Source organism: Etheostoma spectabile, unplaced genomic scaffold (genome assembly GCF_008692095.1).
Source record: "Etheostoma spectabile isolate EspeVRDwgs_2016 unplaced genomic scaffold, UIUC_Espe_1.0 scaffold00005244, whole genome shotgun sequence".
NCBI lineage: Eukaryota > Metazoa > Chordata > Actinopteri > Perciformes > Percidae > Etheostoma > Etheostoma spectabile.
Window position 1 is genome coordinate 1 of NW_022603240.1, and position 24,146 is coordinate 24,146.

General features: G+C 43.5%; 32 non-coding genes and 25 pseudogenes across 32 annotated transcripts; all 57 read right to left on the reverse strand.

Annotated features, from left to right (window-relative positions):
• Positions 1 to 79: 79 nt before the first annotated feature.
• On the reverse strand, positions 80 to 198 carry LOC116677495 (uncharacterized; annotated as a pseudogene).
• Positions 199 to 475: 277 nt separating this feature from the next.
• Positions 476 to 592, reverse strand: LOC116677547 (uncharacterized; annotated as a pseudogene).
• Positions 593 to 873: 281 nt separating this feature from the next.
• Positions 874 to 991, reverse strand: LOC116677539 (uncharacterized; annotated as a pseudogene).
• A 282-nt stretch (positions 992 to 1,273) lies between these two features.
• On the reverse strand, positions 1,274 to 1,390 carry LOC116677552 (uncharacterized; annotated as a pseudogene).
• Positions 1,391 to 1,672: 282 nt separating this feature from the next.
• Positions 1,673 to 1,789, reverse strand: LOC116677544 (uncharacterized; annotated as a pseudogene).
• A 272-nt stretch (positions 1,790 to 2,061) lies between these two features.
• LOC116677538 (uncharacterized) lies at positions 2,062 to 2,179 on the reverse strand (annotated as a pseudogene).
• A 265-nt stretch (positions 2,180 to 2,444) lies between these two features.
• On the reverse strand, positions 2,445 to 2,559 carry LOC116677501 (uncharacterized; annotated as a pseudogene).
• Positions 2,560 to 2,833: 274 nt separating this feature from the next.
• On the reverse strand, positions 2,834 to 2,950 carry LOC116677543 (uncharacterized; annotated as a pseudogene).
• Positions 2,951 to 3,622: 672 nt separating this feature from the next.
• LOC116677499 (uncharacterized) lies at positions 3,623 to 3,739 on the reverse strand (annotated as a pseudogene).
• Positions 3,740 to 4,020: 281 nt separating this feature from the next.
• On the reverse strand, positions 4,021 to 4,136 carry LOC116677497 (uncharacterized; annotated as a pseudogene).
• Positions 4,137 to 4,415: 279 nt separating this feature from the next.
• LOC116677542 (uncharacterized) lies at positions 4,416 to 4,532 on the reverse strand (annotated as a pseudogene).
• A 283-nt stretch (positions 4,533 to 4,815) lies between these two features.
• LOC116677540 (uncharacterized) lies at positions 4,816 to 4,933 on the reverse strand (annotated as a pseudogene).
• A 668-nt stretch (positions 4,934 to 5,601) lies between these two features.
• On the reverse strand, positions 5,602 to 5,719 carry LOC116677534 (uncharacterized; annotated as a pseudogene).
• Positions 5,720 to 5,984: 265 nt separating this feature from the next.
• On the reverse strand, positions 5,985 to 6,103 carry LOC116677527 (5S ribosomal RNA). The gene has a single exon (XR_004329013.1). It is a non-coding gene; the product is annotated as a 5S ribosomal RNA (ribosomal RNA).
• A 285-nt stretch (positions 6,104 to 6,388) lies between these two features.
• Positions 6,389 to 6,503, reverse strand: LOC116677554 (uncharacterized; annotated as a pseudogene).
• Positions 6,504 to 6,782: 279 nt separating this feature from the next.
• LOC116677496 (uncharacterized) lies at positions 6,783 to 6,899 on the reverse strand (annotated as a pseudogene).
• A 280-nt stretch (positions 6,900 to 7,179) lies between these two features.
• LOC116677553 (uncharacterized) lies at positions 7,180 to 7,296 on the reverse strand (annotated as a pseudogene).
• Positions 7,297 to 7,579: 283 nt separating this feature from the next.
• LOC116677549 (uncharacterized) lies at positions 7,580 to 7,696 on the reverse strand (annotated as a pseudogene).
• Positions 7,697 to 7,978: 282 nt separating this feature from the next.
• On the reverse strand, positions 7,979 to 8,097 carry LOC116677506 (5S ribosomal RNA). Its single transcript, XR_004328993.1, has one exon. It is a non-coding gene; the product is annotated as a 5S ribosomal RNA (ribosomal RNA).
• A 671-nt stretch (positions 8,098 to 8,768) lies between these two features.
• LOC116677507 (5S ribosomal RNA) lies at positions 8,769 to 8,887 on the reverse strand. The gene has a single exon (XR_004328994.1). It is a non-coding gene; the product is annotated as a 5S ribosomal RNA (ribosomal RNA).
• Positions 8,888 to 9,165: 278 nt separating this feature from the next.
• Positions 9,166 to 9,282, reverse strand: LOC116677536 (uncharacterized; annotated as a pseudogene).
• Positions 9,283 to 9,563: 281 nt separating this feature from the next.
• LOC116677541 (uncharacterized) lies at positions 9,564 to 9,681 on the reverse strand (annotated as a pseudogene).
• A 272-nt stretch (positions 9,682 to 9,953) lies between these two features.
• Positions 9,954 to 10,072, reverse strand: LOC116677546 (uncharacterized; annotated as a pseudogene).
• A 284-nt stretch (positions 10,073 to 10,356) lies between these two features.
• Positions 10,357 to 10,474, reverse strand: LOC116677533 (uncharacterized; annotated as a pseudogene).
• A 272-nt stretch (positions 10,475 to 10,746) lies between these two features.
• Positions 10,747 to 10,865, reverse strand: LOC116677498 (uncharacterized; annotated as a pseudogene).
• Positions 10,866 to 11,146: 281 nt separating this feature from the next.
• Positions 11,147 to 11,265, reverse strand: LOC116677494 (5S ribosomal RNA). The gene has a single exon (XR_004328989.1). It is a non-coding gene; the product is annotated as a 5S ribosomal RNA (ribosomal RNA).
• Positions 11,266 to 11,551: 286 nt separating this feature from the next.
• Positions 11,552 to 11,670, reverse strand: LOC116677508 (5S ribosomal RNA). The gene has a single exon (XR_004328995.1). It is a non-coding gene; the product is annotated as a 5S ribosomal RNA (ribosomal RNA).
• Positions 11,671 to 11,953: 283 nt separating this feature from the next.
• LOC116677504 (5S ribosomal RNA) lies at positions 11,954 to 12,072 on the reverse strand. Its single transcript, XR_004328991.1, has one exon. It is a non-coding gene; the product is annotated as a 5S ribosomal RNA (ribosomal RNA).
• A 286-nt stretch (positions 12,073 to 12,358) lies between these two features.
• On the reverse strand, positions 12,359 to 12,477 carry LOC116677513 (5S ribosomal RNA). Its single transcript, XR_004329000.1, has one exon. It is a non-coding gene; the product is annotated as a 5S ribosomal RNA (ribosomal RNA).
• A 286-nt stretch (positions 12,478 to 12,763) lies between these two features.
• LOC116677509 (5S ribosomal RNA) lies at positions 12,764 to 12,882 on the reverse strand. The gene has a single exon (XR_004328996.1). It is a non-coding gene; the product is annotated as a 5S ribosomal RNA (ribosomal RNA).
• Positions 12,883 to 13,154: 272 nt separating this feature from the next.
• Positions 13,155 to 13,273, reverse strand: LOC116677528 (5S ribosomal RNA). The gene has a single exon (XR_004329014.1). It is a non-coding gene; the product is annotated as a 5S ribosomal RNA (ribosomal RNA).
• Positions 13,274 to 13,557: 284 nt separating this feature from the next.
• Positions 13,558 to 13,676, reverse strand: LOC116677510 (5S ribosomal RNA). The gene has a single exon (XR_004328997.1). It is a non-coding gene; the product is annotated as a 5S ribosomal RNA (ribosomal RNA).
• Positions 13,677 to 13,959: 283 nt separating this feature from the next.
• Positions 13,960 to 14,078, reverse strand: LOC116677511 (5S ribosomal RNA). Its single transcript, XR_004328998.1, has one exon. It is a non-coding gene; the product is annotated as a 5S ribosomal RNA (ribosomal RNA).
• A 287-nt stretch (positions 14,079 to 14,365) lies between these two features.
• Positions 14,366 to 14,484, reverse strand: LOC116677512 (5S ribosomal RNA). The gene has a single exon (XR_004328999.1). It is a non-coding gene; the product is annotated as a 5S ribosomal RNA (ribosomal RNA).
• A 274-nt stretch (positions 14,485 to 14,758) lies between these two features.
• Positions 14,759 to 14,876, reverse strand: LOC116677502 (uncharacterized; annotated as a pseudogene).
• Positions 14,877 to 15,160: 284 nt separating this feature from the next.
• On the reverse strand, positions 15,161 to 15,279 carry LOC116677525 (5S ribosomal RNA). The gene has a single exon (XR_004329011.1). It is a non-coding gene; the product is annotated as a 5S ribosomal RNA (ribosomal RNA).
• Positions 15,280 to 15,564: 285 nt separating this feature from the next.
• On the reverse strand, positions 15,565 to 15,683 carry LOC116677537 (5S ribosomal RNA). The gene has a single exon (XR_004329019.1). It is a non-coding gene; the product is annotated as a 5S ribosomal RNA (ribosomal RNA).
• Positions 15,684 to 15,966: 283 nt separating this feature from the next.
• LOC116677514 (5S ribosomal RNA) lies at positions 15,967 to 16,085 on the reverse strand. Its single transcript, XR_004329001.1, has one exon. It is a non-coding gene; the product is annotated as a 5S ribosomal RNA (ribosomal RNA).
• A 284-nt stretch (positions 16,086 to 16,369) lies between these two features.
• Positions 16,370 to 16,487, reverse strand: LOC116677531 (5S ribosomal RNA). The gene has a single exon (XR_004329017.1). It is a non-coding gene; the product is annotated as a 5S ribosomal RNA (ribosomal RNA).
• A 283-nt stretch (positions 16,488 to 16,770) lies between these two features.
• Positions 16,771 to 16,889, reverse strand: LOC116677515 (5S ribosomal RNA). Its single transcript, XR_004329002.1, has one exon. It is a non-coding gene; the product is annotated as a 5S ribosomal RNA (ribosomal RNA).
• Positions 16,890 to 17,170: 281 nt separating this feature from the next.
• LOC116677516 (5S ribosomal RNA) lies at positions 17,171 to 17,289 on the reverse strand. Its single transcript, XR_004329003.1, has one exon. It is a non-coding gene; the product is annotated as a 5S ribosomal RNA (ribosomal RNA).
• A 283-nt stretch (positions 17,290 to 17,572) lies between these two features.
• Positions 17,573 to 17,691, reverse strand: LOC116677505 (5S ribosomal RNA). Its single transcript, XR_004328992.1, has one exon. It is a non-coding gene; the product is annotated as a 5S ribosomal RNA (ribosomal RNA).
• A 282-nt stretch (positions 17,692 to 17,973) lies between these two features.
• On the reverse strand, positions 17,974 to 18,092 carry LOC116677517 (5S ribosomal RNA). Its single transcript, XR_004329004.1, has one exon. It is a non-coding gene; the product is annotated as a 5S ribosomal RNA (ribosomal RNA).
• Positions 18,093 to 18,376: 284 nt separating this feature from the next.
• Positions 18,377 to 18,495, reverse strand: LOC116677548 (5S ribosomal RNA). The gene has a single exon (XR_004329020.1). It is a non-coding gene; the product is annotated as a 5S ribosomal RNA (ribosomal RNA).
• Positions 18,496 to 18,781: 286 nt separating this feature from the next.
• LOC116677518 (5S ribosomal RNA) lies at positions 18,782 to 18,900 on the reverse strand. The gene has a single exon (XR_004329005.1). It is a non-coding gene; the product is annotated as a 5S ribosomal RNA (ribosomal RNA).
• A 286-nt stretch (positions 18,901 to 19,186) lies between these two features.
• LOC116677520 (5S ribosomal RNA) lies at positions 19,187 to 19,305 on the reverse strand. Its single transcript, XR_004329006.1, has one exon. It is a non-coding gene; the product is annotated as a 5S ribosomal RNA (ribosomal RNA).
• Positions 19,306 to 19,575: 270 nt separating this feature from the next.
• On the reverse strand, positions 19,576 to 19,694 carry LOC116677529 (5S ribosomal RNA). The gene has a single exon (XR_004329015.1). It is a non-coding gene; the product is annotated as a 5S ribosomal RNA (ribosomal RNA).
• A 287-nt stretch (positions 19,695 to 19,981) lies between these two features.
• On the reverse strand, positions 19,982 to 20,100 carry LOC116677500 (5S ribosomal RNA). Its single transcript, XR_004328990.1, has one exon. It is a non-coding gene; the product is annotated as a 5S ribosomal RNA (ribosomal RNA).
• Positions 20,101 to 20,386: 286 nt separating this feature from the next.
• Positions 20,387 to 20,505, reverse strand: LOC116677521 (5S ribosomal RNA). The gene has a single exon (XR_004329007.1). It is a non-coding gene; the product is annotated as a 5S ribosomal RNA (ribosomal RNA).
• A 287-nt stretch (positions 20,506 to 20,792) lies between these two features.
• On the reverse strand, positions 20,793 to 20,911 carry LOC116677522 (5S ribosomal RNA). The gene has a single exon (XR_004329008.1). It is a non-coding gene; the product is annotated as a 5S ribosomal RNA (ribosomal RNA).
• A 287-nt stretch (positions 20,912 to 21,198) lies between these two features.
• On the reverse strand, positions 21,199 to 21,317 carry LOC116677523 (5S ribosomal RNA). The gene has a single exon (XR_004329009.1). It is a non-coding gene; the product is annotated as a 5S ribosomal RNA (ribosomal RNA).
• Positions 21,318 to 21,592: 275 nt separating this feature from the next.
• Positions 21,593 to 21,711, reverse strand: LOC116677530 (5S ribosomal RNA). The gene has a single exon (XR_004329016.1). It is a non-coding gene; the product is annotated as a 5S ribosomal RNA (ribosomal RNA).
• Positions 21,712 to 21,997: 286 nt separating this feature from the next.
• LOC116677526 (5S ribosomal RNA) lies at positions 21,998 to 22,116 on the reverse strand. Its single transcript, XR_004329012.1, has one exon. It is a non-coding gene; the product is annotated as a 5S ribosomal RNA (ribosomal RNA).
• Positions 22,117 to 22,400: 284 nt separating this feature from the next.
• LOC116677545 (uncharacterized) lies at positions 22,401 to 22,517 on the reverse strand (annotated as a pseudogene).
• Positions 22,518 to 22,799: 282 nt separating this feature from the next.
• Positions 22,800 to 22,918, reverse strand: LOC116677532 (5S ribosomal RNA). The gene has a single exon (XR_004329018.1). It is a non-coding gene; the product is annotated as a 5S ribosomal RNA (ribosomal RNA).
• Positions 22,919 to 23,204: 286 nt separating this feature from the next.
• On the reverse strand, positions 23,205 to 23,323 carry LOC116677524 (5S ribosomal RNA). The gene has a single exon (XR_004329010.1). It is a non-coding gene; the product is annotated as a 5S ribosomal RNA (ribosomal RNA).
• Positions 23,324 to 23,608: 285 nt separating this feature from the next.
• Positions 23,609 to 23,725, reverse strand: LOC116677550 (uncharacterized; annotated as a pseudogene).
• Positions 23,726 to 24,146: the final 421 nt, after the last annotated feature.

Genomic DNA, 24,146 nt, shown 5'->3' on the forward strand with positions numbered 1-24,146 from the left:
AAAAAAAAAAAGTTACGTCTTTATACAGTTCTTGTTGCTCTGTCCAGCAAAGAAGCCACAGGCCTTAGGCTAACTAAAAAGCTTACAGCACAAGGTATTCCCAGGCGGTCTCCATCCAAGTACTAAGCCGGCCAAACCCTGCTTGGCTTCCGAGATCAGACGAGAGCGGGCACTTTCAGGGTGGTATGGGCCGTAAGCAACCATACCAGGGCGAAATCCAGCTATTTCTAGATGTGAAACTGAAGGTTCTCTTACCTACTTAGACTGGGTGGACTTTGTCTTCCAGAACATTATATATTTATGCTGTGGTCAAACTGCAGTATTTGAACTCTTACTTGAAATGTTGAACACTGAGATTGTTTATTTAATTCTAAAGAAGAATGGTGCTTCAAAAAAAAAAAGTTACGTCCTCTATACAGTTTCCTTGTTGCTCTACGTCCAGCAAAGAAGCCACAGCGCCTTAGGCTAACTAAAAAGCTTACAGCACCAGGTATTCCCAGGCGGTCTCCCATCAAGTACTAAGCCGGCCCAACCCTGCTGGCTTCCGAGATCAGACGAGAGCGGGCACTTTCAGGGTGGTGTGGCCGTAAGCAACCATGCAAGGCGAAATCCAGCTATTTCTATATGTGAAACCTGAAGGTTCTAAACCTACTTAGACTTGTGGGATTGTTGTCTTCGAGAACATATTATTTATTTATGCTGTGGTCAAACTGCAAGTATTTTGAACTCTTACTTGAATGTTGAACACTGAGATTGTTTATTTAATTCTAAAGAAGAATGGTGCTTCAAAAAAAAAAGTTACGTCCTCAATACACAGTTTCCTTGTCAGCTCTACGTCCAGCAAAGAAGCCACAGCGCTTAGGCTAACTAAAAAGCTTACAGCACCAGGTATTCCCAGGCGGTCTCCCATCCAAGTACTAAGCCGGCCCAACCCTGCTGGCTTCCGAGATCAGACGAGAGCGGGCACTTTCAGGGTGGTGTGGCCGTAAGCAACCATACAGGGCGAAATCCAGCTATTTCTAGATGTGAAGACCTGACGGTTCCATACCTTACTTAGACTTGGTGGACTTGTTGTCTTCCAGAACTTATTATTTATTTATGCTGTGGTCAAACGCAAGTATTTTGAAATCTTACTGAAATGTTGAACACTGAGATTGTTTATTTTAATTCTAAAGAAGAATGGTGCTTCAAAAAAAAAAGTTACGTCCTTTTACAGTTTCCTTGTTTGCTCTACGTCCAGCAAAGAAGCCACAGCGCCTTAGGCTAACTAAAAAGCTTACAGCACCAGGTATTCCCAGGCGGTCTCCCATCCAGTACTAAGCCGGCCCAACCCTGCTTGGCTTCCGAGATCAGACGAGAGCGGCACTTTCAGGGTGGTGGGGCCGTAAGCAACCATACAGGGCGAAATCCAGCTATTTCTAGATGTGAAGACCTGAACGTTCTCTTACCTTACTTAGACTTGGTGGACTTGTTGTCTTCCAGAACTTATTATTTATTTATGCTGTGGTCAAACTGCAAGTATTTTGAATCTACTTGAAATGTTGAACACTGAGATTGTTTATTTTAATTCTAAAGAAGAATGGTGTCAAAAAAAAAAGTTACGTCCTCTATACAGTTTCCTTGTTTGCTCTACGTCCAGCAAAGAAGCCACAGCGCCTTAGGCTAACTAAAAAGCTTACAGCACCAGGTATTCCCAGGCGGTCTCCCATCCAGTACTAAGCCGGCCCAACCCTGCTTGGCTCCGAGATCAGACGAGAGCGGGCACTTTCAGGGTGGTGTGGCCGTAAGCAACATACAGGGCGAAATCCAGCTATTTCTAGATGTGAAAACCTGAAGGTTCATAACCTACTTAGACTTGGTGGACTTGTGTCTTCCAGAACTTTATTATTTGCGTGGTCAAACTGCAAGTATTTTGAACTCTTACTTGAAATGTTGAACACTGAGCGTTTATTTAATTCTAAAGAAGAATGGTGCTTCAAAAAAAAAGTTACGTCCTCTATACAGTTTCCTTGTTTGCTCTACGTCCAGCAAAGAAGCCACAGCGCCTAGGCCTAACTAAAAAGCTTACAGCACCAGGTATTCCCAGGCGGTCTCCCATCCAAGTACTAAGCCGGCCCAACCCTGCTTGGCTTCCGAGATCAGACGAGAGCGGGCACTTTCAGGGGGTGTGGCCGTAAGCAACCATACAGGCGAAATCCAGCTATTTCTAGATGTGAAGACCTGAAGTTCTCTTACCTTACTTAGACTTGGTGGACTTGTTGTCTTCCAGAACTATTATTTATTTATGCTGTGGTCAAACTGCAAGTATTTGAACTCTTACTTGAATGTGAACACTGAGATTGTTATTTTAATTCTAAAGAAGAATGGTGCTTCAAAAAAAAAAGTTACGTCCTCTATACAGTTTCGTTTGCTCTACGTCCAGCAAAAGAAGCCACAGCGCCTTAGGCTAACAGCACCAGGTATTCCCAGGCGGTCCCATCCAAGTACTAAGCCGGCCCAACCTGCTTGGCTTCGAGATCAGACGAGAGCGGGCACTTTCAGGGTGGTGTGGCCGTAAGCAACCATACAGGGCGAAATCCAGCTATTTCTAGATGTGAAGCCTGAACGTTCTACCCTACTTAGACTTGGTGGACTTGTTGTCTTCCAGAATATTATTTATTTATGCTGTGGTCAAACTGCAGTATTTGAACTCTTACTTGAAATGTGAACACTGAGATTGTTATTTTAATTCTAAAGAAGAATGGGCTTCAAAAAAAAAAGTTACGTCCTCTATACAGTTTCCTTGTTGCTCTACGTCCAGCAAAGAAGCCACAGCGCCTTAGGCTAACTAAAAAGCTTACAGCACCAGGTATTCCCAGGCGGTCTCATCCAAGTACTAAGCCGGCCCAACCCTGCTTGGCTTCCGAGATCAGACGAGAGCGGGCACTTTCAGGGTGGTGTGGCCGTAAGCAAACCATCAGGCGAAATCCAGCTATTTCTAGATGTGAAACCTGAAGGTTCTAATACCTTACTTAGACTTGGTGGACTTGTTGTCTTCCAGAACTATTATTTATTATGCTGTGGTCAAACTGCAAGTATTTTGAACTCTACTTGAAATGTGAACACTGAGTTGTTTATTTAATTCTAAAGAAGAATGGTGCTTCAAAAAAAAAAGTTACGTCCTCTATACAGTTTCCTTGTTTGCTCTACGTCCAGCAAAGAAGCCACAGCGCCTTAGGCTAACTAAAAAGCTTACAGCACCAGGTATCCCAGGCGGTCTCCCATCCAAGTACTAAGCCGGCCAACCTGCTTGGCTTCCGAGATCAGACGAGAGCGGGCACTTTCAGGGTGGTGTGGCGTAAGCAACCATACAGGGCGAAATCCAGCTATTTCTAGATGTGAAGACCTGAACGTTCTCTTACTTACTTAGACTGGTGGACTGTTGTCTTCCAGAACTTATTATTTATTTATGCTGTGGTCAAACTGCAAGTATTTGAATCTTACTTGAAATGTTGAACACTGAGATTGTTTATTTTAATTCTAAAGAAGAATGGTGCTTCAAAAAAAAAAAGTTACGTCCTCTATACAGTTTCCTTGTTTGCTCTACGTCCAGCAAAGAAGCCACAGCGCCTAGGCTAACTAAAAGCTACAGCACCAGGTATTCCCAGGCGGTCTCCCATCCAAGTACTAAGCCGGCCCAACCCTGCTGGCTTCGAGATCAGACGAGAGCGGGCACTTTCAGGGTGGTGTGGCCGTAAGCAACCATACAGGGCGAAATCCAGCTATTTCTAGATGTGAAGACCTGAAGGTTCTCTTACCTTACTTAGACTTGGTGGACTGTTTCTTCCAGAAATTATATTTATTTATGCTGTGGGTCAAACTGCAGTATTTTGAACTCTTACTTGAAATGTTGAACACTGAGATGTTTATTTTAATTCTAAAGAAGAATGGTGCTTCAAAAAAAAAAGTTACGTCCTCTATACAGTTTCCTTGTTTGCTCTACGTCCAGCAAAGAAGCACAGCGCCTTAGGCTAACTAAAAAGCTTACAGCACCAGGTATTCCCAGGCGGTCTCCCATCCAAGTACTAAGCCGCCCAACCCTGCTTGGTTCCGAGATCAGACGAGAGCGGGCACTTTCAGGGTGGTGTGCCGTAAGCAACCATACAGGGCGAAATCCAGCTATTTCTAGATGTGAAGACCTGAACGTTCTTACCTTACTTAGACTTGGTGGACTTGTTGTCTTCCAGAATATTATTATATATGCTGTGGTCAAACTGCAAGTATTTTGAACTCTTACTTGAAATGTTGAACACTGAGTTGTTTATTTAATTCTAAAGAAGAATGGTGCTTCAAAAAAAAAAAGTACGTCCTTTATACAGTTTCCTTGTTTGCTCTACGTCCAGCAAAGAAGCCACAGCGCCTTAGGCTAACTAAAAAGCTTACAGCACCAGGTATTCCCAGGCGGTCTCCCATCAAGTACTAAGCCGGCCCAACCCTGCTTGGCTTCCGAGATCAGACGAGAGCGGGCACTTTCAGGGTGGTTGGCCGTAAGCAACCATACAGGGCGAAATCCAGCTATTTTATATGTGAAGACCTGAACGGTTCTAATACCCTACTTAGACTTGTGGACTTGTTGTCTTCCAGAACATTATATATTATTTATGCTGTGGTCAAACTGCAAGTATTTGAACTCTTACTTGAATGTTGAACACTGAGATTGTTTATTTTAATTCTAAAGAAGAATGGTGCTTCAAAAAAAAAGTTACGTCCTCTATACAGTTTCCTTGTTTGCTCTACGTCCAGCAAAGAAGCCACAGCGCCTTAGGCTAACTAAAAAGCTTACAGCACCAGGTATTCCCAGGCGGTCTCCCATCCAAGTACTAAGCCGGCCAACCCTGCTTGGCTTCCGAGATCAGACGAGAGCGGGCACTTTCAGGGTGGTGTGGCCGTAAGCACCATACAGGGCGAAATCCAGCTATTTCTAGATGTGAAGACCTGAACGTTCTCTACCTTACTTAGACTTGGTGGACTTGTTGTCTTCCAGAACTTATTATTTATTATGCTGTGGTCAAACTGCAAGTATTTTGAACTCTTACTTGAATGTTGAACACTGAGTTGTATTATAAATTCTAAAGAAGAATGGTGCTTCAAAAAAAAAAAGTTACGTCCTTATACAGTTTCTTGTTGCTCTACGTCCAGCAAAGAAGCCACAGCGCCTTAGGCTAACTAAAAAGTACACCAGGTATTCCCAGGCGGTCTTCCATCCAAGTACTAAGCCGGCCCAACCTGCTGGCTTCCGAGATCAGACGAGAGCGGGCACTTTCAGGGTGGTGTGGCCGTAAGCAACCATACAAGGCGAAATCCAGCTATTCTAGATGTGAAACCTGAAGGTTCTCATTACCTACTTAGACTTGGTGGACTTGTTGTCTTCCAGAACTTATTATTATTTATGCTGTGGTCAAACTGCAAGATATTTGAACTTTACTTGAAATGTGAACACTGAGATTGTTTATTTTAATTCTAAAGAAGAATGGTGCTTCAAAAAAAAAAGTTACGTCCTTATACAGTTTCCTTGTTTGCTCTACGTCCAGCAAGAAGCCACAGCGCCTAGGCTAACTAAAAAGCTTACAGCACCAGGTATTCCCAGGCGGTCTCCATCCAAGTACTAAGCCGGCCCAACCCTGCTTGGCTTCCGAGATCAGACGAGAGCGGGCACTTTCAGGGTGGTGTGGCCGTAAGCAACCATACAGGGCGAAATCCAGCTATTTCTAGATGTGAAGACCTGAACGTTTCTTACCTTACTTAGACTTGGTGGACTTGTTGTCTTCCAGAACTTATTATTTATTTATGCTGTGGTCAAACTGCAAGTATTTGAACTCTTACTTGAAATGGTGAACACTGAGATTGTTTATTATTCTAAAGAAGAATGGTGCTTCAAAAAAAAAAGTTACGTCCTCTATACAGTTTCCTTGCTCTACGTCCAGCAAAGAAGCCACAGCGCCTTAGGCTAACAGCACCAGGTATTCCCAGGCGGTCTCCCATCCAAGTACTAAGCCGGCCCAACCCTGCTTGGCTTCCGAGATCAGACGAGAGCGGGCACTTTCAGGGTGGTGTGGCCGTAAGCAACCATACAGGGCGAAATCCAGCTATTTCTAGATGTGAAGACCTGAAGGTTCTCTTACCTTACTTAGACTGGTGGACTTGTTGTCTTCCAGAACTTATTATTTATTTATGCTGTGGTCAAACTGCAAGTATTTTGAACTCTTACTTGAAATGTTGAACACTGAGATTGTTTATTTTAATTCTAAAGAAGAATGGTGCTTCAAAAAAAAAAGTTACGTCCTCTATACAGTTTCCTTGTTTGCTCTACGTCCAGCAAAGAAGCCACAGCGCCTTAGGCTAACTAAAAAGCTTACAGCACCAGGTATTCCCAGGCGGTCTCCCATCCAAGTACTAAGCCGGCCAAACCTGCTTGGCTTCCGAGATCAGACGAGAGCGGGCACTTTCAGGGTGTGGCCGTAAGCAACCATACAGGGCGAAATCCAGCTATTATATGTGAAGACCTGAAGTTCTCATACCTTACTTAGACTTGGTGGACTTGTTGTCTTCCAGAACATTATTTATTTATGCTGTGGTCAAACTGCAAGTATTTTGAACTCTTACTTGAAATGTTGAACACTGAGATTGTTTATTTTAATTCTAAAGAAGAATGGTGCTTCAAAAAAAAAAGTTACGTCCTCTATACAGTTTCCTTGTCAGCTCTACGTCCAGCAAAGAAGCCACAGCGCCTTAGGCTAACTAAAAAGCTACAGCACAGGTATTCCAGGCGGTCTCCCATCCAAGTACTAAGCCGGCCCAACCCTGCTTGGCTTCCGAGATCAGACGAGAGCGGGCACTTTCAGGGTGGTGTGGCCGTAAGCAACCATACAGGGCGAAATCCAGCTATTTCTAGATGTGAAGACCTGAAGGTTCATACCTTACTTAGACTTGGTGGACTTGTTGTCTTCCAGAACTTATTATTTATTATGTGTGGTCAAACTGCAAGTATTTTGAACTCTTACTTGAAATGTGAACACTGAGTTCGTTTATTAAATTCTAAAGAAGAATGGTGCTTCAAAAAAAAAAAGTTACGTCCTTATACAGTTTCCTTGTTTGCTCTACGTCCAGCAAAGAAGCCACAGCGCCTTAGGCTAACTAAAAAGCTTACAGCACCAGGTATTCCCAGGCGGTCTCCCATCCAAGTACTAAGCCGCCCAACCCTGCTTGGCTCCGAGATCAGACGAGAGCGGGCACTTTCAGGGTGGTGTGGCCGTAAGCAACCATACAGGGCGAAATCCAGCTATTTCTAGATGTGAAGACCTGAAGGTTCTCTACCTTACTTAGACTTGGTGGACTGTTGTCTTCCAGAACTTATTATTTATTTATGCTGTGGTCAAACTGCAAGTATTTTGAACTCTTACTTGAAATGTTGAACACTGAGATTGTTTATTTAATTCTAAAGAAGAATGGTGCTTCAAAAAAAAAAAGTTAGTCCTCTATACAGTTTCCTTGTTTGCTCTACGTCCAGCAAAGAAGCCACAGCGCCTTAGGCTAACTAAAAAGCTTACAGCACCAGGTATTCCCAGGCGGTCTCCCATCCAAGTACTAAGCCGGCCCAACCCTGCTTGGCTTCCGAGATCAGACGAGAGCGGGCACTTTCGGGTGGTTGGCCGTAAGCAACCATACAGGGCGAAATCCAGCTATTTCTAGATGTGAAAACCTGAAGGTTCTCATACCTACTTAGACTTGGTGGACTTGTTGTCTTCCAGAACTTATTATTTATTATGCTGTGGTCAAACTGCAAGTATTTTGAACTCTTACTTGAAATGTTGAACACTGAGATTGTTTATTAATTCTAAAGAAGAATGGTGCTTCAAAAAAAAAAGTTACGTCCTCTATACAGTTTCCTTGTTTGCTCTACGTCCAGCAAAGAAGCCACAGCGCCTTAGGCTAACTAAAAAGCTTACAGCACCAGGTATTCCCAGGCGGTCTCCCATCCAAGTACTAAGCCGGCCCAACCCTGCTTGGCTTCCGAGATCAGACGAGAGCGGGCACTTTCAGGGTGGTGTGGCCGTAAGCAACCATACAGGGCGAAATCCAGCTATTTCTAGATGTGAAGACCTGACGTTCTCTACCTTACTTAGACTTGGTGGACTTGTGTCTTCCAGAACTTATTATTATTATGCTGTGGTCAAACTGCAAGTATTTTGAACTCTTACTTGAAATGTTGAACACTGAGATTGTTTATTTTAATTCTAAAGAAGAATGGTGCTTCAAAAAAAAAAAGTTACGTCTCTCATACAGTTTCCTTGTTTGCTCTACGTCCAGCAAAGAAGCCACAGCGCCTTAGGCTAACTAAAAAGCTTCCCAGGCGGTCTCCCACCCCATCCAAGTACTAAGCCGGCCAACCCTGCTTGGCTTCCGAGATCAGACGAGAGCGGGCACTTTCAGGGTGGTGTGGCGTAAGCAACCATACAGGCGAAATCCAGCTATTTCTAGATGTGAAGACCTGAACGTTCTCTACCTTACTTAGACTTGGTGGACTTGTTGTCTTCCAGAACTTATTATTTATATGCTGTGGTCAAACTGCAAGTATTTTGAACTCTTACTTGAAATGTTGAACACTGAGATTGTTTATTTTAATTCTAAAGAAGAATGGTGCTTCAAAAAAAAAAGTTACGTCCTCTATACAGTTTCCTTGTTTGCTCTACGTCCAGCAAAGAAGCCACAGCGCCTTAGGCTAACTAAAAAGCTTACAGCACCAGGTATTCCCAGGCGGTCTCCCATCCAAGTACTAAGCCGGCCCAACCCTGCTTGGCTTCCGAGATCAGACGAGAGCGGGCACTTTCAGGGTGGTGTGGCCGTAAGCAACCATACAGGCGAAATCCAGCTATTTCTAGATGTGAAGACCTGAACGTTCTCTACCTTACTTAGACTTGGTGGACTTGTTGTCTTCCAGAACTTATTATTATTTATGCTGTGGTCAAACTGCAAGTATTTGAACTCTTATGAAATGTTGAACACTGAGTTCGTTTATTATAATTCTAAAGAAGAATGGTGCTTCAAAAAAAAAAGTTACGTCCTTTATACAGTTCCTTGTTTGCTCTACGTCCAGCAAAGAAGCCACAGCGCCTTAGGCTAACTAAAAACTTACAGCACCAGGTATTCCCAGGCGGTCTCCCATCCAAGTACTAAGCCGGCCCAACCCTGCTTGGCTTCCGAGATCAGACGAGAGCGGGCACTTTCAGGGTGGTGGCCGTAAGCAACCATGCAAGCGAAATCCAGCTATTTCTATATGTGAAACCTGAAGGTTCTAATACCTACTTAGACTTGGTGGACTTGTTGTCTTCGAGAACATATTATTTATTATGCTGTGGTCAAACTGCAAGTATTTTGAACTCTTACTTGAAATGTTGAACACTGAGATTGTTTATTTTAATTCTAAAGAAGAATGGTGCTTCAAAAAAAAAAGTTACGTCCTCATACAGTTTCCTTGTTTGCTCTACGTCCAGCAAAGAAGCCACAGCGCCTTAGGCTAACTAAAAAGCTTACAGCACCAGGTATTCCCAGGCGGTCTCCCATCCAAGTACTAAGCCGGCCAACCCTGCTTGGCTTCCGAGATCAGACGAGAGCGGGCACTTTCAGGGTGGTGTGGCCGTAAGCAACCATACAGGGCGAAATCCAGCTATTTTATAGATGTGAAACCTGAAGGTTCTTACCTTACTTAGACTTGGTGGACTTGTTGTCTTCCAGAACTTATTATTTATTTATGCTGTGGTCAAACTGCAAGTATTTTGAACTCTTACTTGAAATGTTGAACACTGAGTTGTTTATTATAATTCTAAAGAAGAATGGTGCTTCAAAAAAAAAAGTTACGTCCTCTATACAGTTTCCTTGTTTGCTCTACGTCCAGCAAAGAAGCCACAGCGCCTTAGCGCTAACAGCACCAGGTATTCCCAGGCGGTCTCCATCCAAGTACTAAGCCGGGCCCAACCCTGCTTGGCTTCCGAGATCAGACGAGAGCGGGCACTTTCAGGGTGGTGTGGCCGTAAGCAACCATGCAAGGCGAAATCCAGCTATTTCTATATGTGAAACTGAAGGTTCTAATACCCTACTTAGACTTGGTGGACTTGTTGTCTTCCAGAACTTATTATTTATTTATGCTGTGGTCAAACTGCAAGTATTTTGAACTCTTACTTGAAATGTTGAACACTGAGTTGTTTATTTTTAATTCTAAAGAAGAATGGTGCTTCAAAAAAAAAAGTTACGTCCTTTATACAGTTTCCTTGTTTGCTCTACGTCCAGCAAAGAAGCCACAGCGCCTTAGGCTAACTAAAAAGCTTACAGCACAGGTATTCCCAGGCGGTCTCCCATCCAAGTACTAAGCCGGCCCAACCCTGCTTGGCTTCCGAGATCAGACGAGAGCGGGCACTTTCAGGGTGGTGTGGCCGTAAGCAACCATACAGGCGAAATCCAGCTATTTCTAGATGTGAAGACCTGAACGTTCTCTTACCTTACTTAGACTTGGTGGACTTGTTGTCTTCGAGAACTTATTATTTATTTATGCTGTGGTCAAACTGCAAGTATTTGAACTCTTACTTGAAATGTTGAACACTGAGATTGTTTATTTAATTCTAAAGAAGAATGGTGCTTCAAAAAAAAAAAGTTACGTCCTCTATACAGTTCCTTGTTTGCTCTACGTCCAGCAAAGAAGCCCCACAGGCTAACTAAAAACAGCACCAGGTATTCCCAGGCGGTCTCCCATCCAAGTACTAAGCCGGCCCAACCCTGCTTGGCTTCCGAGATCAGACGAAGAGCGGGCACTTTCAGGGTGGTGTGGCGTAAGCAACCATACAGGGCGAAATCCAGCTATTTCTAGATGTGAAGACCTGAAGGTTCTCTACCTTACTTAGACTTGGTGGACTTGTTGTCTTCCAGAACTTATTATTTATTTGCTGTGGTCAAACTGCAAGTATTTTGAACTCTTACTTGAAATGTTGAACACTGAGATTGTTTATTTAATCTAAAGAAGAATGGTGCTTCAAAAAAAAAAGTTACGTCCTCTATACAGTTTCCTTGTTTGCTCTACGTCCAGCAAAGAAGCCACAGCGCCTTAGGCTAACTAAAAAGCTTACAGCACCAGGTATTCCCAGGCGGTCTCCCATCCAAGTACTAAGCCGGCCCAACCCTGCTTGGCTTCCGAGATCAGACGAGAGCGGGCACTTTCAGGGTGGTATGGCCGTAAGCAACCATGCAAGGCGAAATCCAGCTATTTCTATATGTGAAAACCTGAAGGTTCTAATACCCTACTTAGACTTGGTGGACTTGTTGTCTTCGAGAACATATTATTTATTTATGCTGTGGTCAAACTGCAAGTATTTTGAACTCTTACTTGAAATGTTGAACACTGAGATTGTTTATTTTAATTCTAAAGAAGAATGGTGCTTCAAAAAAAAAAGTTACGTCCTCTATACAGTTTCCTTGTTTGCTCTACGTCCAGCAAAGAAGCCACAGCGCCTTAGGCTAACTAAAAAGCTTACAGCACCAGGTATTCCCAGGCGGTCTCCCATCCAAGTACTAAGCCGGCCCAACCCTGCTTGGCTTCCGAGATCAGACGAGAGCGGGCACTTTCAGGGTGGTGTGGCCGTAAGCAACCATACAGGGCGAAATCCAGCTATTTCTAGATGTGAAGACCTGAAGGTTCTCATACCTACTTAGACTTGGTGGACTTGTTGTCTTCCAGAACTTATTATTTATTTATGCTGTGGTCAAACTGCAAGTATTTTGAACTCTTACTTGAAATGTTGAACACTGAGTTGTTTATTATAATTCTAAAGAAGAATGGTGCTTCAAAAAAAAAAGTTACGTCCTTATACAGTTTCCTTGTTTGCTCTACGTCCAGCAAAGAAGCCACAGCGCCTTAGGCTAACTAAAAAGCTTACAGCACCAGGTATTCCCAGGCGGTCTCCCATCCAAGTACTAAGCCGGCCCAACCCTGCTTGACTTCCGAGATCAGACGAGAGCGGGCACTTTCAGGGTGGTGTGGCCGTAAGCAACCATACAGGGCGAAATCCAGCTATTTCTAGATGTGAAGACCTGAACGTTCTCTTACCTTACTTAGACTTGGTGGACTTGTTGTCTTCCAGAACTTATTATTTATTTATGCTGTGGTCAAACTGCAAGTATTTTGAACTCTTACTTGAAATGTTGAACACTGAGATTGTTTATTTTAATTCTAAAGAAGAATGGTGCTTCAAAAAAAAAAGTTACGTCCTCTATACAGTTTCCTTGTTTGCTCTACGTCCAGCAAAGAAGCCACAGCGCCTTAGGCTAACTAAAAAGCTTACAGCACCAGGTATTCCCAGGCGGTCTCCCATCCAAGTACTAAGCCGGCCCAACCCTGCTTGGCTTCCGAGATCAGACGAGAGCGGGCACTTTCAGGGTGGTATGGCCGTAAGCAACCATGCAAGGCGAAATCCAGCTATTTCTATATGTGAAAACCTGAAGGTTCTAATACCCTACTTAGACTTGGTGGACTTGTTGTCTTCCAGAACTTATTATTTATTTATGCTGTGGTCAAACTGCAAGTATTTTGAACTCTTACTTGAAATGTTGAACACTGAGATTGTTTATTTTAATTCTAAAGAAGAATGGTGCTTCAAAAAAAAAAGTTACGTCCTCTATACAGTTTCCTTGTTTGCTCTACGTCCAGCAAAGAAGCCACAGCGCCTTAGGCTAACTAAAAAGCTTACAGCACCAGGTATTCCCAGGCGGTCTCCCATCCAAGTACTAAGCCGGCCCAACCCTGCTTGGCTTCCGAGATCAGACGAGAGCGGGCACTTTCAGGGTGGTGTGGCCGTAAGCAACCATGCAGGGCGAAATCCAGCTATTTCTAGATGTGAAACCTGAAGGTTCTATACCTTACTTAGACTTGGTGGACTTGTTGTCTTCCAGAACTTATTATTTATTTATGCTGTGGTCAAACTGCAAGTATTTTGAACTCTTACTTGAAATGTTGAACACTGAGATTGTTTATTTTAATTCTAAAGAAGAATGGTGCTTCAAAAAAAAAAGTTACGTCCTCTATACAGTTTCCTTGTTTGCTCTACGTCCAGCAAAGAAGCCACAGCGCCTTAGGCTAACAGCACCAGGTATTCCCAGGCGGTCTCCCATCCAAGTACTAAGCCGGCCCAACCCTGCTTGGCTTCCGAGATCAGACGAGAGCGGGCACTTTCAGGGTGGTGTGGCCGTAAGCAACCATGCAAGGCGAAATCCAGCTATTTCTAGATGTGAAAACCTGAAGGTTCTAATACCTACTTAGACTTGGTGGACTTGTTGTCTTCCAGAACATATTATTTATTTATGCTGTGGTCAAACTGCAAGTATTTTGAACTCTTACTTGAAATGTTGAACACTGAGATTGTTTATTTTAATTCTAAAGAAGAATGGTGCTTCAAAAAAAAAAGTTACGTCCTCAATACAGTTTCCTTGTTGCTCTACGTCCAGCAAAGAAGCCACAGCGCCTTAGGCTAACTAAAAAGCTTACAGCACCAGGTATTCCCAGGCGGTCTCCCATCCAAGTACTAAGCCGGCCCAACCCTGCTTGGCTTCCGAGATCAGACGAGAGCGGGCACTTTCAGGGTGGTGTGGCCGTAAGCAACCATACAGGGCGAAATCCAGCTATTCTAGATGTGAAGACCTGAAGGTTCTCATACCTTACTTAGACTTGGTGGACTTGTTGTCTTCCAGAACTTATTATTTATTTATGCTGTGGTCAAACTGCAAGTATTTTGAACTCTTACTTGAAATGTTGAACACTGAGTTGTTTATTTAATTCTAAAGAAGAATGGTGCTTCAAAAAAAAAAGTTACGTCCTTTATACAGTTTCCTTGTTTGCTCTACGTCCAGCAAAGAAGCCACAGCGCCTTAGGCTAACTAAAAAGCTTACAGCACCAGGTATTCCCAGGCGGTCTCCCATCCAAGTACTAAGCCGGCCCAACCCTGCTTGGCTTCCGAGATCAGACGAGAGCGGGCACTTTCAGGGTGGTGTGGCCGTAAGCAACCATACAGGGCGAAATCCAGCTATTTCTAGATGTGAAGACCTGAAGGTTCTCATACCTTACTTAGACTTGGTGGACTTGTTGTCTTCCAGAACTTATTATTTATTTATGCTGTGGTCAAACTGCAAGTATTTTGAACTCTTACTTGAAATGTTGAACACTGAGTTCGTTTATTATAATTCTAAAGAAGAATGGTGCTTCAAAAAAAAAAAGTTACGTCCTTTATACAGTTTCCTTGTTTGCTCTACGTCCAGCAAAGAAGCCACAGCGCCTTAGGCTAACTAAAAAGCTTACAGCACCAGGTATTCCCAGGCGGTCTCCCATCCAAGTACTAAGCCGGCCCAACCCTGCTTGGCTTCCGAGATCAGACGAGAGCGGGCACTTTCAGGGTGGTGTGGCCGTAAGCAACCATACAGGGCGAAATCCAGCTATTTCTAGATGTGAAGACCTGAACGTTCTCTTACCTTACTTAGACTTGGTGGACTTGTTGTCTTCCAGAACTTATTATTTATTTATGCTGTGGTCAAACTGCAAGTATTTTGAACTCTTACTTGAAATGTTGAACACTGAGTTGTTTATTTTAATTCTAAAGAAGAATGGTGCTTCAAAAAAAAAAAGTTACGTCCTTTATACAGTTTCCTTGTTTGCTCTACGTCCAGCAAAGAAGCCACAGCGCCTTAGGCTAACACACACCAGGTATTCCCAGGCGGTCTCCCATCCAAGTACTAAGCCGGCCCAACCCTGCTTGGCTTCCGAGATCAGACGAGAGCGGGCACTTCAGGGTGTGTGGCCGTAAGCAACCATACAGGGCGAAATCCAGCTATTTCTAGATGTGAAGACCTGAAGTTCTCATACCTTACTTAGACTTGGTGGACTTGTTGTCTTCCAGAACTTATTATTTATTTATGCTGTGGTCAAACTGCAAGTATTTTGAACTCTTACTTGAAATGTTGAACACTGAGATCGTTTATATAATTCTAAAGAAGAATGGTGCTTCAAAAAAAAAAGTTACGTCCTCTATACAGTTTCCTTGTTTGCTCTACGTCCAGCAAAGAAGCCACAGCGCCTTAGGCTAACTAAAAAGCTTACAGCACCAGGTATTCCCAGGCGGTCTCCCATCCAAGTACTAAGCCGGCCCAACCCTGCTTGGCTTCCGAGATCAGACGAGAGCGGGCACTTTCAGGGTGGTATGGCCGTAAGCAACCATGCAAGGCGAAATCCAGCTATTTCTATATGTGAAAACCTGAAGGTTCTATACCTACTTAGACTTGGTGGACTTGTTGTCTTCCAGAACTTATTATTTATTTATGCTGTGGTCAAACTGCAAGTATTTTGAACTCTTACTTGAAATGTTGAACACTGAGATTGTTTATTTTAATTCTAAAGAAGAATGGTGCTTCAAAAAAAAAAAGTTACGTCCTCTATACAGTTTCCTTGTTTGCTCTACGTCCAGCAAAGAAGCCACAGCGCCTTAGGCTAACTAAAAAGCTTACAGCACCAGGTATTCCCAGGCGGTCTCCCATCCAAGTACTAAGCCGGCCCAACCCTGCTTGGCTTCCGAGATCAGACGAGAGCGGGCACTTTCAGGGTGGTATGGCCGTAAGCAACCATGCAAGGCGAAATCCAGCTATTTCTATGTGAAACCTGAAGGTTCTAATACCCTACTTAGACTTGGTGGACTTGTTGTCTTCCAGAACATATTATTTATTTATGCTGTGGTCAAACTGCAAGTATTTTGAACTCTTACTTGAAATGTTGAACACTGAGATTGTTTATTTTAATTCTAAAGAAGAATGGTGCTTCAAAAAAAAAAGTTACGTCCTCAATACAGTTTCCTTGTTTGCTCTACGTCCAGCAAAGAAGCCACAGCGCCTTAGGCTAACTAAAAAGCTTACAGCACCAGGTATTCCCAGGCGGTCTCCCATCCAAGTACTAAGCCGGCCCAACCCTGCTTGGCTTCCGAGATCAGACGAGAGCGGGCACTTTCAGGGTGGTGTGGCCGTAAGCAACCATACAGGGCGAAATCCAGCTATTTCTAGATGTGAAGACCTGAACGTTCTTACCTTACTTAGACTTGGTGGACTTGTTGTCTTCCAGAACTTATTATTTATTATAGCTGTGGTCAAACTGCAAGTATTTTGAACTCTTACTTGAAATGTTGAACACTGAGATTGTTTATTTTAATTCTAAAGAAGAATGGTGCTTCAAAAAAAAAAGTTACGTCCTCTATACAGTTTCCTTGTTTGCTCTACGTCCAGCAAAGAAGCCACAGCGCCTTAGGCTAACTAAAAAGCTTACAGCACCAGGTATTCCAGGCGGTCTCCCATCCAAGTACTAAGCCGGCCCAACCCTGCTTGGCTTCCGAGATCAGACGAGAGCGGGCACTTTCAGGGTGGTATGGCCGTAAGCAACCATACAAGGCGAAATCCAGCTATTTCTAGATGTGAAAACCTGAAGGTTCTCTACCCTACTTAGACTTGGTGGACTTGTTGTCTTCGAGAACTTATTATTTATTTATGCTGTGGTCAAACTGCAAGTATTTTGAACTCTTACTTGAAATGTTGAACACTGAGATTGTTTATTTTAATTCTAAAGAAGAATGGTGCTTCAAAAAAAAAGTTACGTCCTCAATACAGTTTCCTTGTTGCTCTACGTCCAGCAAAGAAGCCACAGCGCCTTAGGCTAACTAAAAAGCTTACAGCACCAGGTATTCCCAGGCGGTCTCCCATCCAAGTACTAAGCCGGCCCAACCCTGCTTGGCTTCCGAGATCAGACGAGAGCGGGCACTTTCAGGGTGGTGTGGCCGTAAGCAACCATACAGGGCGAAATCCAGCTATTTCTAGATGTGAAACCTGAAGGTTCTAATACCTACTTAGACTTGGTGGACTTGTTGTCTTCGAGAACATATTATTTATTTATGCTGTGGTCAAACTGCAAGTATTTGAACTCTTACTTGAAATGTGAACACTGAGATGTTTATTTTAATTCTAAAGAAGAATGGTGCTTCAAAAAAAAAAGTTACGTCCTCAATACAGTTTCCTTGTCAGCTCTACGTCCAGCAAAGAAGCCACAGCGCCTTAGGCTAACTAAAAAGCTTACAGCACCAGGTATTCCCAGGCGGTCTCCCATCCAAGTACTAAGCCGGCCCAACCCTGCTTGGCTTCCGAGATCAGACGAGAGCGGGCACTTTCAGGGTGGTGTGGCCGTAAGCAACCATAAAGGCGAAATCCAGCTATTTCTATATGTGAAAACCTGAAGGTTCTAATACCTACTTAGACTTGGTGGACTTGTTGTCTTCCAGAACTTATTATTTATTTATGCTGTGGTCAAACTGCAAGTATTTTGAACTCTTACTTGAAATGTTGAACACTGAGATTGTTTATTTTAATTCTAAAGAAGAATGGTGCTTCAAAAAAAAAGTTACGTCCTCTATACAGTTTCCTTGTTTGCTCTACGTCCAGCAAAGAAGCCACAGCGCCTTAGGCTAACTAAAAAGCTTACAGCACCAGGTATTCCCAGGCGGTCTCCCATCCAAGTACTAAGCCGGCCCAACCCTGCTTGGCTTCCGAGATCAGACGAGAGCAGGCACTTTCAGGGTGGTATGGCCGTAAGCAACCATGCAAGGCGAAATCCAGCTATCTATATGTGAAAACCTGAAGTTCTAATACCCTACTTAGACTTGGTGGACTTGTTGTCTTCGAGAACATATTATTTATTATGCTGTGGTCAAACTGCAAGTATTTTGAACTCTTACTTGAAATGTTGAACACTGAGATTGTTTATTTTAATTCTAAAGAAGAATGGTGCTTCAAAAAAAAAAGTTACGTCCTCAATACAGTTTCCTTGTCAGCTCTACGTCCAGCAAAGAAGCCACAGCGCCTTAGGCTAACTAAAAAGCTTACAGCACCAGGTATTCCCAGGCGGTCTCCCATCCAAGTACTAAGCCGGCCCAACCCTGCTTGGCTTCCGAGATCAGACGAGAGCGGGCACTTTCAGGGTGGTGTGGCCGTAAGCAACCATACAGGGCGAAATCCAGCTATTTCTAGATGTGAAGACCTGAACGTTCTCTACCTTACTTAGACTTGGTGGACTTGTTGTCTTCCAGAACTTATTATTATATATGCTGTGGTCAAACTGCAAGTATTTTGAACTCTTACTTGAAATGTTGAACACTGAGATTGTTTATTTTAATTCTAAAGAAGAATGGTGCTTCAAAAAAAAAAGTTACGTCCTCTATACAGTTTCCTTGTTTGCTCTACGTCCAGCAAAGAAGCCACAGCGCCTTAGGCTAACTAAAAAGCTTACAGCACCAGGTATTCCCAGGCGGTCTCCCATCCAAGTACTAAGCCGGCCCAACCCTGCTTGGCTTCCGAGATCAGACGAGAGCGGGCACTTTCAGGGTGGTATGGCCGTAAGCAACCATGCAAGGCGAAATCCAGCTATTTCTATATGTGAAAACCTGAAGGTTCTAATACCCTACTTAGACTTGGTGGACTTGTTGTCTTCGAGAACATATTATTTATTTATGCTGTGGTCAAACTGCAAGTATTTTGAACTCTTACTTGAAATGTTGAACACTGAGATTGTTTATTTTAATTCTAAAGAAGAATGGTGCTTCAAAAAAAAAAGTTACGTCCTCAATACAGTTTCCTTGTCAGCTCTACGTCCAGCAAAGAAGCCACAGCGCCTTAGGCTAACTAAAAAGCTTACAGCACCAGGTATTCCCAGGCGGTCTCCCATCCAAGTACTAAGCCGGCCCAACCCTGCTTGGCTTCCGAGATCAGACGAGAGCGGGCACTTTCAGGGTGGTGTGGCCGTAAGCAACCATGCAAGGCGAAATCCAGCTATTTCTATATGTGAAAACCTGAAGGTTCTAATACCCTACTTAGACTTGGTGGACTTGTTGTCTTCGAGAACATATTATTTATTTATGCTGTGGTCAAACTGCAAGTATTTTGAACTCTTACTTGAAATGTTGAACACTGAGATTGTTTATTTTAATTCTAAAGAAGAATGGTGCTTCAAAAAAAAAAGTTACGTCCTCAATACAGTTTCCTTGTCAGCTCTACGTCCAGCAAAGAAGCCACAGCGCCTTAGGCTAACTAAAAAGCTTACAGCACCAGGTATTCCCAGGCGGTCTCCCATCCAAGTACTAAGCCGGCCCAACCCTGCTTGGCTTCCGAGATCAGACGAGAGCGGGCACTTTCAGGGTGGTGTGGCCGTAAGCAACCATACAGGGCGAAATCCAGCTATTTCTAGATGTGAAGACCTGAAGGTTCTCATACCTTACTTAGACTGGTGGACTTGTTGTCTTCCAGAACTTATTATTTATTTGCTGTGGTCAAACTGCAAGTATTTTGAACTCTTACTTGAAATGTTGAACACTGAGTTCGTTTATTATAATTCTAAAGAAGAATGGTGCTTCAAAAAAAAAAGTTACGTCCTTATACAGTTTCCTTGTTTGCTCTACGTCCAGCAAAGAAGCCACAGCGCCTTAGGCTAACAGCACCAGGTATTCCCAGGCGGTCTCCCATCCAAGTACTAAGCCGGCCCAACCCTGCTTGGCTTCCGAGATCAGACGAGAGCGGGCACTTTCAGGGTGGTGTGGCCGTAAGCAACCATGCAAGGCGAAATCCAGCTATTTCTATATGTGAAAACCTGAAGGTTATAATACCCTACTTAGACTTGGTGGACTTGTTGTCTTCGAGAACATATTATTTATTTATGCTGTGGTCAAACTGCAAGTATTTTGAACTCTTACTTGAAATGTTGAACACTGAGTTCGTTTATTATAATTCTAAAGAAGAATGGTGCTTCAAAAAAAAAAAGTTACGTCCTTTATACAGTTTCCTTGTTTGCTCTACGTCCAGCAAAGAAGCCACAGCGCCTTAGGCTAACTAAAAAGCTTACAGCACCAGGTATTCCCAGGCGGTCTCCCATCCAAGTACTAAGCCGGCCCAACCCTGCTTGGCTTCCGAGATCAGACGAGAGCGGGCACTTTCAGGGTGGTATGGCCGTAAGCAACCATGCAAGGCGAAATCCAGCTATTTCTATATGTGAAAACCTGAAGGTTCTAATACCCTACTTAGACTTGGTGGACTTGTTGTCTTCGAGAACATATTATTTATTTATGCTGTGGTCAAACTGCAAGTATTTTGAACTCTTACTTGAAATGTTGAACACTGAGATTGTTTATTTTAATTCTAAAGAAGAATGGTGCTTCAAAAAAAAAAGTTACGTCCTCAATACAGTTTCCTTGTCAGCTCTACGTCCAGCAAAGAAGCCACAGCGCCTTAGGCTAACTAAAAAGCTTACAGCACCAGGTATTCCCAGGCGGTCTCCCATCCAAGTACTAAGCCGGCCCAACCCTGCTTGGCTTCCGAGATCAGACGAGAGCGGGCACTTTCAGGGTGGTGTGGCCGTAAGCAACCATACAGGGCGAAATCCAGCTATTTCTAGATGTGAAGACCTGAAGGTTCTCATACCTTACTTAGACTTGGTGGACTTGTTGTCTTCCAGAACTTATTATTTATTTATGCTGTGGTCAAACTGCAAGTATTTTGAACTCTTACTTGAAATGTTGAACACTGAGTTCGTTTATTATAATTCTAAAGAAGAATGGTGCTTCAAAAAAAAAAAGTTACGTCCTTTATACAGTTTCCTTGTTTGCTCTACGTCCAGCAAAGAAGCCAAAGCGCCTTAGGCTAACTAAAAAGCTTACAGCACCAGGTATTCCCAGGCGGTCTCCCATCCAAGTACTAAGCCGGCCCAACCCTGCTTGGCTTCCGAGATCAGACGAGAGCGGGCACTTTCAGGGTGGTGTGGCCGTAAGCAACCATACAGGGCGAAATCCAGCTATTTCTAGATGTGAAGACCTGAAGGTTCCATACCTTACTTAGACTTGGTGGACTTGTTGTCTTCCAGAACTTATTATTTATTTATGCTGTGGTCAAACTGCAAGTATTTTGAACTCTTACTTGAAATGTTGAACACTGAGTTTGTTTATTATAATTCTAAAGAAGAATGGTGCTTCAAAAAAAAAAGTGTTACGTCCTTTATACAGTTTCCTTGTCAGCTCTACGTCCAGCAAAGAAGCCACAGCGCCTTAGGCTAACTAAAAAGCTTACAGCACCAGGTATTCCCAGGCGGTCTCCCATCCAAGTACTAAGCCGGCCCAACCCTGCTTGGCTTCCGAGATCAGACGAGAGCGGGCACTTTCAGGGTGGTGTGGCCGTAAGCAACCATACAGGGCGAAATCCAGCTATTTCTAGATGTGAAGACCTGAACGTTCTCTTACCTTACTTAGACTTGGTGGACTTGTTGTCTTCCAGAACTTATTATTTATTTATGCTGTGGTCAAACTGCAAGTATTTTGAACTCTTACTTGAAATGTTGAACACTGAGTTCGTTTATTATAATTCTAAAGAAGAATGGTGCTTCAAAAAAAAAAAGTTACGTCCTTTATACAGTTTCCTTGTTTGCTCTACGTCCAGCAAAGAAGCCACAGCGCCTTAGGCTAACAGCACCAGGTATTCCCAGGCGGTCTCCCATCCAAGTACTAAGCCGGCCCAACCCTGCTTGGCTTCCGAGATCAGACGAGAGCGGGCACTTTCAGGGTGGTGTGGCCGTAAGCAACCATACAGGGCGAAATCCAGCTATTTCTAGATGTGAAGACCTGAAGTTTCTCTTACCTTACTTAGACTTGGTGGACTTGTTGTCTTCCAGAACTTATTATTTATTTATACTGTGGTCAAACAGCAAATATTTTGAACTCTTACTTGAAATGTTGAACACTGAGATCGTTTATATTAATTCTAAAGAAGAATGGTACTTCAAAAAAAAAAGTTACGTCCTCTATACAGTTTCCTTGTCAGCTCTGCGTCCAGCAAAGAAGCCACAGCGCCTTAGGCTAACTAAAAAGCTTACAGCACCAGGTATTCCCAGGCGGTCTCCCATCCAAGTACTAAGCCGGCCCAACCCTGCTTGGCTTCCGAGAGCAGACGAGAGCGGGCACTTTCAGGGTGGTATGGCCGTAAGCAACCATGCAAGGCGAAATCCAGCTATTTCTATATGTGAAAACCTGAAGGTCATAATACCCTACTTAGACTTGGTGGACTTGTTGTCTTCGAGAACATATTATTTATTTATGCTGTGGTCAAACTGCAAGTATTTTGAACTCTTACTTGAAATGTTGAACACTGAGATTGTTTATTTTAATTCTAAAGAAGAATGGTGCTTCAAAAAAAAAGTTACGTCCTCAATACAGTTTCCTTGTCAGCTCTACGTCCAGCAAAGAAGCCACAGCGCCTTAGGCTAACTAAAAGCTTACAGCACCAGGTATTCCCAGGCGGTCTCCCATCCAAGTACTAAGCCGCCCAAACCTGCTTGGCTTCCGAGATCAGACGAGAGCGGGCACTTTCAGGTGGTATGGCCGTAAGCAACCATGCAAGGCGAAATCCAGCTATTTCTATATGTGAAAACCTGAAGGTTCTAATACCCTACTTAGACTTGGTGGACTTGTTGTCTTCCAGAACTTATTATTTATTCATGCTGTGGTCAAACTGCAAGTATTTTGAACTCTTACTTGAAATGTTGAACACTGAGATTGTTTATTTTAATTCTAAAGAAGAATGGTGCTTCAAAAAAAAAGTTACGTCCTCTATACAGTTTCCTTGTTGGCTCGTCCAGCAAAGAAGCCACAGCGCCTTAGGCTAACTAAAAAGCTTACAGTACCAGGTATTCCCAGGCGGTCTCCCATCCAACTACTAAGCCGGCCCAACCCTGCTTGGCTTCCGAGATCAGACGAGAGCAGGCACTTTCAGGGTGGTATGGCCGTAAGCAACCATGCAAGGCAAAATCCAGCTATTTCTATATGTGAAAACCTGAAGGTTCTAATACCCTACTTAGACTTGGTGGACTTGTTGTCTTCGAGAACATATTATTTATTTATGCTGTGGTCAAACTGCAAGTATTTTGAACTCTTACTTGAAATGTTGAACACTGAGATTGTTTATTTTAATTCTAAAGAAGAATGGTGCTTCAAAAAAAAAAGTTACGTCCTCAATACAGTTTCCTTGTCAGCTCTACGTCCAGCAAAGAAGCCACAGCGCCTTAGGCTACCTAAAAAGCTTACAGCACCAGGTGTTCCCAGGCGGTCTCCCATCCAAGTACTAAGCCGGCCCAACCCTGCTTGGCTTCCGAGATCAGACGAGAGCGGGCACTTTCAGGGTGGTGTGGCCGTAAGCAACCATACAGGGCGAAATCCAGCTATTTCTAGATGTGAAGACCTGAACGTTCTCTTACCTTACTTAGACTTGGTGGACTTGTTGTCTTCCAGAACTTATTATTTATATAAGCTGTGGTCAAACTGCTAGTATTTTGAACTCTTACTTGAAATGTTGAACACTGAGATTGTTTATTTTAATTCTAAAGAAGAATGGTGCTTCAAAAAAAAAAGTTACGTCCTCTATACAGTTTCCTTGTTTGCTCTACGTCCAGCAAAGAAGCCACAGCGCCTTAGGCTAACTAAAAGCTTACAGCACCAGGTATTCCCAGGCGGTCTCCCATCCAAGTACTAAGCCGGCCCAACCTGCTTGGCTTCCGAGATCAGACGAGAGCGGGCACTTTCAGGGTGGTATGGCGTAAGCAACTGTTGGGGAAATCCTTCTATAAACTGACAACTGACTCCATGATGAATTAACACAGCGTTTATTCTTGTGGTCAACAGATGAAATGCGTTTCCGAGCAGTTACACGTGCACGGACCTGATGGAGACTTGTCTAGTACAGAGGTCCCCCAAAAGGCACTTAAACAATATTGTGCTCAGGGTTATATTGGTTCCCTTGTGGGGCCTGATTGTCAGCTATACTGTTGCTGGGTTACACTCTCTGCTCTGCCTCTTCCCTCTTTCTTCTTATTATTTTCAGTTATCATTTACCTCACCAGACAGCTATGTTCACTCCCTCCTTAGTTGTATGTCCTGTTCTCTGAGTTATCAGACCGTCCTGAACTTCAGTGTCCTTGGCCTCACCATCTCCTCCTCCCGTGCTCACTGTAGCATATCTGACT